Here is an 11,892-nt window from a genome sequence, read left to right as displayed (position 1 = left end):
AGGACTGGAGTCCTAGATCAAGTAGGGTTGTCGCCCAATTATCAAGATAATCAAGAGCCATATTGAAAGTTGCTTTCCCATCCATACTCAAAATAGACAAAGTCCATGATTAAATGGAATGTGAATCCAAAGGCATGCCAATATAAGTGGCAAAGTCACTATCACAAGAGGGACAATATCCCAACAGAAATGCAATATGCTCAAGCAATCCGTATATGTGGGCGAGTTAAATTGTCTTTCAAAAATACTTCACATGACACCCTTATGATATTTTTTAATATTCATAACTCAATTACAAAATTATACCCTCAATGAATATTAATAAATCAAAATGCCTCAAGATATTCTTTCTCAAGCAACAAAGCAAGTAAACTAGTAAAGTAGCAACAAAGTCAATATGACAACAAATTTAAAGTAAGGTAAAATTTCACCAAACCTTAACCACTTACAATATCTCAACAAATTAAATTAAAAGAAACATGCAAGTTTATATGCAATCCTTGAAGCTTTAGTGTTTCTAATGCTCAAACGAAATCAAGGGATTTAAGATCTTCTAAGCCAAGAAAAGAGCGATTTTCCTAAGGTGTGCTCCTTAGCTTGAGCAAATATCTCTGGTACCTTAAAAATGTAATCAACACTCACTTAAATTCTGAAATTTAAAATTTTTAAAACCAAATCATGATGAATATCAAAAGAGGGACTAAATGAGTCACAACTATTTTAATAAAAATTTGGCAGCAACTCAGCCCTGTATTGCAGCCCCCTTTTGTCATAGTAGATAGCATAACTGGCCATTTTGGTCTGATAATAATTGTAGATCTATATCTTATCTTTCTACAGAATTTTAAAGCACTACAATTCGAGTTTTAGAGAAAGAATAACGCTCAAAATACTAACTGCTACCCAACTCAAAAAGGGGATTAAATCTCTTACTTTCAAAATCTCAAATTCTCTAACAACAAACTTAATAATTTCACCAAATTATGTTAAACAAGACCACAAGTTAGAGAGAGTTTCTTCACAAATCAAAACCTAGGATTTTAAATAAGCTTAACCCATCTTTATTCTTGAAGATAACATTCCAATATATATTCAAAAGATAAAGACTAAAACTTTTATGTAACCAAATTTGATCTTGAATCTTGATGGTAGTGGGAGAATGATAACTGTGCGGATTGAGAGTTCTCCAATAAAGGGCTAGAAGAAAGGAGGAGAAGAAAATATCTTGTGAGAGAGAGAAAGAGATTTTGCTAATAAAGGGTTTATGTCCCAAATGGGTAGAAGATAGATATTATTTTTTTATCAAATGGGTCAAAAATAGATTTTAAGGATCCAATAGGATATAATAAGTCAGTTTTTATACCCCTTTTTAAATCAAATATATTAGAAAAATTAAATTTAACAAAAGTGATAAAACATTAGCAATAAAAATAAGATCGCCTAAATACATCTAATTTATTTATTAAATTTAGGGTGTTACACTCATTGTCTCATTTGAGGCCTTACTTTATTTCAGATTAATATGATGGTCAATATATATTTCTCGATCAATTTAATTGATATTTGACACAGTTACAATGTGCATAGTAGTACGTGGGTCTTGTTGTGTAAAGGTGATTGTTATTATGGTCACGAGGTGCCAAACATGATGATTTGAAAATTGACTCATGATTCGTGGTTACGAGTTGTGGTGGCTCAGGGTAATTCTTGATGCAAGTTCATGCATTGGGAATAATTTGATTAATTGAGCTGCCATCTAACTTCCTTATCTAAGTTCATTCATAAATCCTCGGTGTTCGGATTATGTTACTGCTTTATTCCCGTCTACTTCTTGCTGCTATTTTTGCTTTTATTATTTTATTGTTGGTTGTAAATCAATAATCTTTCTGCTGTTAGTCTTACATTGATTTTCTTTCCATTATTAACTTTTTGTTAAATCTTGCACATGTTTATATGTCTAGTAGGTATCTTGACCTGGCCTCGTCACTATTCTACCGGGGTTGGGCTTGATACTTACTGGGTACCGATGTGGTGTACTCATGCTATGCTTCTGCATATTTTTTTTGTGCAGGTACGTCTGATCGAGTTGTTTTTGAGACTTATGTCTGCGCGGCTGGAAACTCAAGATATACCTGCTTGACGTTCACAGGCCCCGGAGTCACCTTCCGTTGTCTTTCATTTCCACTATTTTTACTATTATTCCGAGACAGTGATGTACTTGGTATTCCTAATTACTCTTAGAAAAGCTTATGACTTGTACTACTGGTTTTGGTTTTGTATGATTGATGTTGGTTCAACTATGTTATTTAAATTATTAATTAATGTTTTATATCTAAGTTGGTAAAATTTTGTAAGTTCTCAGCATGTGTTAGGCTTACCAAGTCTCAGTCACTAGGTGTCATCACGACTACCTAAGGTGGTGTTTTGGCATCGTGACAGCATGATTCCTTGAATCCAGTTGGATTAGAAGTAATCAACTGATTAAGAAAAGGAAAAAAAATTATGGTTGCACCGGTTGTCTAGTAGAAGTTTGATATGAATTGAAGAATCGGTAATGTAATTTTTGGAGTGTCAATACTCCAAGATTTCCATATTTTAGCAATTTTATTATTATTAGAGTTTCTTTCAAATGTGTCACATCATGCGTTCTTTGTGTTTCCTGAACACAAAAAATAAGAAAATCAGTTGTCTTAGTGAATGAGAAAGAATTCACTTTCCATTGAGGATTAGAAGTCTAAATATTGGCTTAAAAAATGAGAGCTACATACAAGTTGTTGCTCTCTCACTGAATAATGTGGATGGTATAATTTTATGTGGGTATTGGGTTTGATATGGTAATCCATGTTTGATAATCAAAAGCCACGTTTGACTTTGAACGAGTTCAAAACGTATTACTCAATACCCTTTTATAAAAGAGGATGTAAAGGAGCATGTTTACCTTAGAAAATAGTAATTACAATTATATTTTATATTGTGGTTCTAAAAATACGTGATTTATCTTAATACTAGTTGTAAGGTGAATAATCCTAAGTTTAAGTAAAGAAAGTAAGAAATGCAAACCGGTAGGGCCACAAGACTGGGCCTCGAGTTGGCTGGAGCGGGGCCTCGAAGTCTAAACGGGCTAGTAAGGATGAACAATTGATGAAGAATCAATGATAACGAGGGCCTTAGGGATGGGCTTTTACAGTTAATAATGAGCAATAAATGAAGAACAATAAATGAACAATGACTGAATAATGAAAGAATAAGCAATAAATGCAAAGAACAATTATGTTAGCAAAGAGCAAAGAATGTTGTATTGTATTCATTATGTTGTGTATTAATCTCCCCCCGCTTTACAAAATGACAAGGGTATCCTTTATATAGGAGGGAGGAATCCCAACATAGTACATGTCTAATAATGATGGGGGAACGCTATTGGTACAACTGTATAATGATTTAGTACGGATCAGTACTATCCTTTGCAGACCTGGTCAGCTCTAACCACATGTATTTGGAAATTTTCCTGCCTCTCCATGACAATCATCGATTGTACTGCTCCAAGGTTGACCATAATGAACCTTCGATGTGCTCCCTCGAGGGACGCACCTTGGGGTTGCACCTTATGCCCCGCTTCGAGCTTCTTCGAGGTCAGGCGTGGAGCGGCATAGTAGCCCTAGAATCGAACTCACCAATTTTGGAAGTATACAGATAGTCCTCTCGTTTCTTAGAACGAAATGATAAGAAACGATCTTGAGTTCTTGCTTCTTCGATACCCCCATTATGACGTCAGCCACGTGAGGTCATTTAATGGCATAATAGAAAATTATACAAGGGTCTTATGAAACACGATTCTCGAAAGCCCACGAACCACTATTGGTCACCCTTTCAACTCCTCCTAGTGACTTATAAATACTCCAATCCTCTATCTTTCAAACCTTTGCAAAATCTTTAGGTCCTCATTAACAGTTTCCTGCCTTCACCCTTCTTCCGTGTCTAGTTCTTTATCAACTTGCTTTGAAACCTTTGTTACAACCATGGCAAACAATTCTAAAACAGTGCCTCAAAAAGGGGAAGACCCTTCCTCGTCACGCTCGTCTAAGAGCAAAAAGGTAGTGGCCCCCAGCATCGAGGAGTGCGTTCCTAGGGCCTTCGATATAGCCTCCGACTTCAAGATTGATAAACCCTCTTCGGTACCGGGCCTGTGTGAACCCATGTCTCGGTATGTTAGTCTAATAACTGACATAAAGAAGGCAAAAATAGATTGCCGCTGGGGAAAGGCGGTACAAGTGGAGATCCCTTCTCTGGAAGAGGATATAACTACGCGTAAACCTGGTTTCCTCCGCGTGTATACATATCCCTTTATGTTGGGTCCTATAAGCTCTTCTTCTCCATCAGTAGACCTAGTGATCCTCGATTTTTGTCGAGAATATCAAGTGATGCTCGGTCAGATTTATCCTTTCTTTTGGAGAATCGTCTATTAGCTTAGACATTTCTCGAACATGGTCGAGGGGATGTCTTTCACTCTGAATCACCTGATTAGATTGTATACCCCTCGCCTCTATCGAGAGGGCCTAGTCAAACTGCGACATCGATTTACCAAAGCATTTTTTGCCAATACCGATGAAGATAAGGACCGGGGGTGGATGAGCCTTTTAGTTAGGGTCAGAACTTCGGACGTAATCCCTACCGAGAAGATACCATTCCCTGAGGAATGGAATATGAGGCATAAGTGTTGTTGCACCGAGCATGTTTTATCATCTGAATGTCCTTTTTTCCTCTTTCAAACTAACTCCTTTGTTGTTTGAATTGATTTCTCTCTGATTGCTTAGCTACCGTGTGGTTCCCCGGCGCAGTCTATGACCTCTCGGTCTTGGTTAGACTTTTAGACTCCACCTATCCATATGATAAACGCGTTTGGTGTGATCTGGCCAAAAACCATGGTACGCCTTCGCCATTATCACTTCCAAATCCCTTATGAATGTATTTTTTGGCGGTGTGTTTGATATTTTACGCCTGTGTAGGCCTCGGGGAAGCTGTTTCAATGAGACCACCCCCTCTTAGAAATGATGAGACTCAAAGGTCTGCCAAAGATAGAAAGAGAAAGGAGGAGACGCTGGCGGAGTCCCCGAAACCAAAAAGAGTCAAGGCTCGAAAACCCAAAACCGATGCAATGGTCCTAACTTCGGCAGTGGCTGAGAGTCTTTATGTTGAAGACAATGATGGCTGCCCATTGATACATAGGTCAAGACGAAGCAATGATGCTTCGACGGTTGCTGGGCAGAAGACTACCGAATTAGAGGCGGCCGATGCAGTCCCACCTCGTATTGAGGAACCAATGAGGGTTTGGGTACAGTTCCCGAGCCAATTACAGAACAGGTTTCAACTTGTGCTGATAAACACTTGTTCGATGCATTTAGAGGATCTGGCTATGAGGCCCTTCGAGGGCAAAAAGAAGCCTCGATAGAGGTTGATGTCATAGGCGATCATCAATCAGGCAGCCCATCATTTTTCCTAGACAAATACGGGATGCCCAGAACAGGAAGAACACGGATGTGGGGGCATCCCGAGGGGAGGATGAGATGTTTGGAGATATCATTGCCGGCGTCGAAGAGGATGATGATCTCGATGCCCCAGTCGGTCTCGAGGAGGCTGCAAAACTCTAAAAATTGGTGATGTTGACATAATCTTTGCACCTTGAGTTTTGACCTTCATTTTCCTTACTTCTTTCCTTCGTGCTATAGGTCATGATGTTGTATGACCAGTCCTTCCCTAAGTTAAGAGCTAAACTGACTCATCGCGAGGAGGATTTTGAGAAACTTTCCATGAAGTCGAAAGAGCTAAAAACTCTATACGCCCGAAGGGAGGGGGAACTTGTTTACCGTGAAAATAGTTATAACAATTAAATTTGCTTTTGTGGTTTTAAAAATACGTGATCTATTTTTATTCTAGTTTTTAGGCAACGGATGCTAAGTAAAAGGTTAGAAAGCAAGATTATATCTTAGAGACGATGTGATAATCGAACCGAGCAGCTAGAAGTCGGGGCCTCGAGATTCCATATATAAGGCCTCGAGGTCGAGTCTGGAGACCGGATTGGGGCAATCAAGGGAGGACCTACAGTTATGAGAGCTAAAATGATGGCTCTTTATGATCAATGATAAGCAATAAATGATGAACAATAAATAGAATAGAATAAATATAAGTAATAAAAGGAAGCAATGATGTCAAGAGACTATGTTAGAGAGCCGAGAGAATGTTCTTGTATATTTAGTATTGAACAATATATGTCTACAAAATGACAAGGATCGCCTTTGTATATGAGGGTGAATCCTAACATAGTACAAATGCATTTATTACAAGGATAAAAGGCTGGTACTACCATTTAATGCCATGGTACGGGTTTGGACTAGCCTAATAGACCTTGTTAGCTCTAGTCGTATGCCTTAGGAACCTCACACCGGTCCAGCTCCCAAAAACGCATTGATTACGCCTGCCGATACGTCTTTCAAAGGCATTGATGGTGCCTCGGTTACGCTGCTACCCTTTCTATAAATGGGAGCCTCCTGGAACCAATTATTCATTCAAATGTTCTTCAACAACCTTTCACCCCTTTATTCTCTCTATCCTGATCCATTGTTATTTCCCATGTTTGAGGCCCGTGGCCTTAAGATTACATGGTGGCGTTCTCATCAGTTACGCCATGGCCTTTTTCTAGGGCTTTTCCTTACCGAACAAGATTGTACTGATTTGTTGTTATTGTTGTTGTTGTTGATCCGAGGTGATGAGAGAGAAATCTCAAATTATCCTCGCATTATAGGATATGAGGACTATGAACTTCTACTTATCTCTCCTGACTACCCGGTGCGTTGCCTCATTCATTTTGCTTTCTGTGGAGTGAGGTGGTACTATCTACTAATTTTTGCATCCCGCACCGGTGTAATGTCTCAAGAAGTGGCTTCACAATAATAGTGCTGGCGAAATCCATACTAGCCAGATTTTTCACCCAGCCACTTCTTCATCCCATTCGGCTTCTTCTGCGTCACTTTCCTCTTCTCCATCACTTTCCTCTTCTCCATCTTCTCCCTTGAAGATACCGTTTTGTAAGATCGGGATGAAGCCCCCGAGGAGGTGGTGCTCGCAGATACCGCTGCTAAGGATGCGCCCCGAGGATAGATTAGACTTTTGGCTTTTATTATATATGTATCTTCCTTTTTTTAGCTTCTTTGTTTCTATGTAAGGACCCCTCGTGCGCTTTTGTAATCATGTGTGAGGACCCTTCGTGGGCTTTTGTAATCATGTGCTTATGAATACAAAGATGTTTCTTTAATATGTCTCTGATTTATGCTATATTTCCTTTTATCTGCATTTGTGAAGAATCTGAATGCATGACTCTACCGATTGGTGTGAATATCGAGCCCAGGTGCAAGTATTTCTTCTAGCTCTTGATTGATTAACACGATTCCCTTTTAGAACCTTTTATTGTTCCTTGAACCATCCCGGATTGGATTGATAAACTCGGGTCATTGGGATCCCCGACTTTGAGTTGAATGAGAGTAAGGCTTCGAACTTTCAGTTCGAGACTTAGCCTTTTAGACCCCATGATAGTCCTCGATGGGGGGATTTGCTCAGATGACTTAGAATAAAGATAGCCTTCAGGCTTTCGGGAGCAGTCCCCGAGTGGGGGTTCGCTCAAGCTCAGGTTACCTAGAAACTTGTTTTGAACTCAATGTAGTTAGCCTTAAGGCATTATAGATAGATCCCGGACGAGGTCTTACTCGGGTTTAGATGGTACCTTGAGGCTAAGCCCATATGAGTAGGTTCTTAGAGCTTATTTTCTTTATGAGAGAGGTCTTCGAGATCGGGTACCATCTTGGGACGTGTAGTGATGTTCTTGGATTTCTGGAGCTTGTCCTCTTCTTGGTGGAGGTCCTCGAGATCGGGTACCATCTCGGTACTTGTAATGATACCAATGGCTTCCTGGAGCCTATTTTATTTTTTGACGGAGGCCCTCAAGATCGGGTACCATCTCGAGGCCTGTAATGATATTGATGGCTCCTTAGAGCTTTTCTTCTGTTTGGTGGATTCCTTCGAGATCGGGTACCATCTCGAGGCTTGATTGATGCAGGGTCTCTGACCCCAAAATGTCGTATGGCGGCGTCAAGTGTATGACATGGTTATGAGATGACCGAGGCAATCCCACCAACACATCTTCCCAAAGCGATAAAAGCTTTAGCTAGTTTTTTAAATCGGCCTTTGAGGCAGGTGGATAGTCGCTACTTTTTCCATATATAGGGTTGTCTTCGCCCTTTTGAAGATTCTGCTATTCTGAGTAGCTATCCTCTTTTGTAGAGTTCTCCTTTCCTTCATTAGGTCCTCCAGCATTTTTGTTTTGACGTTCTTGCTCAAATCCTCTTTCCAAATTATCTAGTTTTACCACAGTCATGACTGCTACATCGGGGTCCGCTCGGCAAGGAGAAGGGAGTTCCACCTCTAGTTCCCGCCTAGATGGAAGTGTGCCGTCAGTGCCAGGTAAGTCATCCTCTAGGCATTTTGGTTTGAGGGGGAATCTCCCGTCAGAAAACTCTCCCAACGTTCGAGGTCTGAGTTTCGACATTCCATGGGGTGTGATGGCTCATTTCCTTTTGGGAACTGGGTATTTGAAGAGTTGCCACCTAACAGATTACGGTGTGTTAGGGCACCTAGAGTGATTAACTCTTGGATTGGTTTGCATTACCAGAAATTTTAGGGTAAGGGCTCGAAATAACCTCGAGGGAAAGGTGTTAGGCACCCCTCTTAGTCCACAACTGTGGGTCCTGGCCGAAGTTATATTCACAAATTAGTCCATTACAAATAAACAGTTGAATCAAATAGGTTGCAAGTAAAGCACGTTGGATAACTCAAACAATAAGATAAAGATTTTTTGTACAAGTTGTATAAAACAAAATTTTAAACAGAAAAAGGAATTTTGGAAAGGAGGAGTCCTAGGTTGGTTAGCCAATAGGATCACCCCATACAATGTCCGGTAAACACTCCTCGATGAGGGGCTACACGTGATATTAGCACGTAGTCATCATATCCCATATCTACTCTTCCCATCCCCTTAGTGATCATTTAAAGCGAGTGTTTGGTCAGCGATCTCTATTGCGTGTTGTTACCCGTCCCTTCTTAATGGTCCTAGAGGGATTTAGGACCTCTACCTATAGGTGGTTCTAGATAGACCCTTAAGGTTTTAAAGGTGAAAATACTAAGGCGACAGGCAAGAACAATTAGGACTCTTAGCAAATAAGAATAAAAGGGAGCAATTAGAGGCTCAAAGTTTCCTCCTCAAACAAGGCACATGAACAGCACGACTCAAACACAAATAAGGGCCTTTTTGTTTAAACCGTATCCTAAGGCATGATGTCTAAGTGAACATACAGAAACCAGGCAGTTTATTTTATAAACTCGGAGGTAATGACCCTATCAGTGTCCTACTGATTTTAAAGCTTGTTTGAACAACATTAAGTTACAGAAACAGTTTCAGAATCGCAAGTTTTGAAAACGCCCTACAGGCTTGCCTATACACGGAACACTGATGATTACATTTTATATAATGAAACAATGAAGATTTTGAAATGGCCTCTTTAATCCCTATAGGCATGTTGTCTAATAATAGATTAAGGCAGTTTTAAAGAACTCGTTTCAAGGAAATACAAACCATTTAATTAAACCAGTTCAGAAGTGAACTAAAATGCAGACTGGGTTGACTTATTTAAACTAGTTTTGATCTATAGAAGGAATTCTGGTGTTTTCCCCTATAGACATGATATCTAATTGTTTAACACTGATTTTAGAAGCTTTCAGGCATGAACACATGTAAACACTTGATATAACAGTATTTGGATTGCATTATATCCTATAGGCATGGCATCTACTTGTGAAGCTGATTTTAAGACTTGTACAAATGATTTCTATTATGAAATCAATTGAGACCTATAGACATGATTTCTAACATGATAAGATACAAAAGTCCTATAGGTATGATTTCTACTTATAAAGGCAAACACAACAAATTGTAAAGTCCTATAGGCATGGTTTCTACTTATAAATTCAAACACATTAAATTGTAAAGTCCTATAGGCATGGGTTCTACCCTTATTACCTCACAAACATGTAGCTACCCACCCTTTTCACTAATTACCCCAATATTCGTTTGCAAGTTATTACAAACCATATGAACGAATTACAAAAGTAAATAAGAAAATAAGAAGTTATTCTATAGGGAGCCTACAGATAGGCCCAGATTTCCAAAGCCTCAATAGCCTCAAATGCCTCAATTCCATAGACAATGCCATAGTCTAGGTGCATCAAAGTTCCCTAAGGATCTCATAGATCCCGGGCAGTGCTTACACCTAGACTTGGTAACCAATATTGAATAAGTGCAGTATGGAAGGGCCAGCCTCAGTATGCTAGAGTTTAGAGGGTTCTCAAGAGGATCCCAAGGCAGTACACATGCTGGAGAGGGCAGAACCTATTGACTTATGAGTATAGTGGGAGTGCTTGACATAGTTTGAAAGGCTTCATTAGGGAAAACAGTATCAAAAGGAAATTTTGTTTGAAATAATTTAGTGAAAACAACAGAGACAGTTTGAAAACAACAGTCCAAACACAACACCCTTAAGATAGGTTCATACACAACCAGGGGTCACAGAACCAAAACAAGTTCAGTAGTCACAAACAGGAGGTCAAGGGATTTGGGGATACATAGAACACATGATTGTAAACACATAACAAGAAAAGATCTTAGGAATTGTACAGATATGCTCAGACATAACTTACGTGACATAGTCATAGAACCAGACATAAAGAACAAACTTACATACCGGGGTGATAGGGATTTGGGGATCCATGAAGCATATGATGGTAAGCACATAACAGGCAGAGGTAATTGGTACAGATATGCTCAGAAACAGTTGATCAGACATAGAGGGGGTAACATGTTTATACTGATTCTAAGGATGGGGAGTTCATAACATGCTAATCATATAAGCATATTAACTGCATGTTTCACAGCAAAACCATAGATAAAAGCAAACTAGAAACAAGGTGAATTGAAGTAATAAAAGAATTATATTGTTGTTGGAACTTGAATTGAAACTAGAACATTCCAGTAGAAAACACAGTAAGCAAAATTGAAGGAGCATGAGAACATAATAGTTAGCCTTGGCTTACAGCCGGCTAACTCAGAATAGTAGCAAGTAGCACAAACGAGAGAGAGTAGAAAGTTTAAGTGAGAGAGAGAGAGAGAGAGATTTTGAACCAAAGTGTTCGTGTCTTTGTGCTAATAAGGGAGTATGTATATATAGTTTTAAAGCAGGTAGCAAATAAGGTAAAAATCAAAGTTCATCAGTAATTATGGGGACTTAGAATCAATCAGTCATGAAATCAAGGTAAGTACTCCCTTTAATTGAGGAGTCGACTTCAAACGATAATAAACATGTGGCAAATAAGGAAGGAAATCGTATAAGGCTGAGCATAACAAATAAGGAAATATTTTCTGCATAGTACAAGTATAAAACATGTAATAGAGGCTAGGTTCCGCATATTTCAATCAATGAAAAGACTTAAGAAATCAATTAATAGCATAATTGACTGTAGAATAAGGTCAGAAAATATTTTACAAGGTTAAAAATCAGTAGACATATCATGCGAAATCAGTGAAAGATCAATCACAAAGACTCAAGGATTCAAAAGTAGAAAATAGCACTGATTTAGCACAACTTTATAAGGACAAGCACATAGTAAGCAAACCAGAACTCTAAGAGGCCAAGTAGGACAAAAATCATATATAAATTAGGGGTTCATGCAGAGCATAGTCTAAATTAGTAAAATAAGCATGATACAGGTAGGAAAAGTGAAAATTAGAAACATTGG

The sequence above is a fragment of the Nicotiana tabacum genome, chromosome 5 (assembly GCF_000715075.1).
Source record: "Nicotiana tabacum cultivar K326 chromosome 5, ASM71507v2, whole genome shotgun sequence".
Taxonomy (NCBI): domain Eukaryota; kingdom Viridiplantae; phylum Streptophyta; class Magnoliopsida; order Solanales; family Solanaceae; genus Nicotiana; species Nicotiana tabacum.
This window is presented reverse-complemented; position numbering follows the sequence as displayed.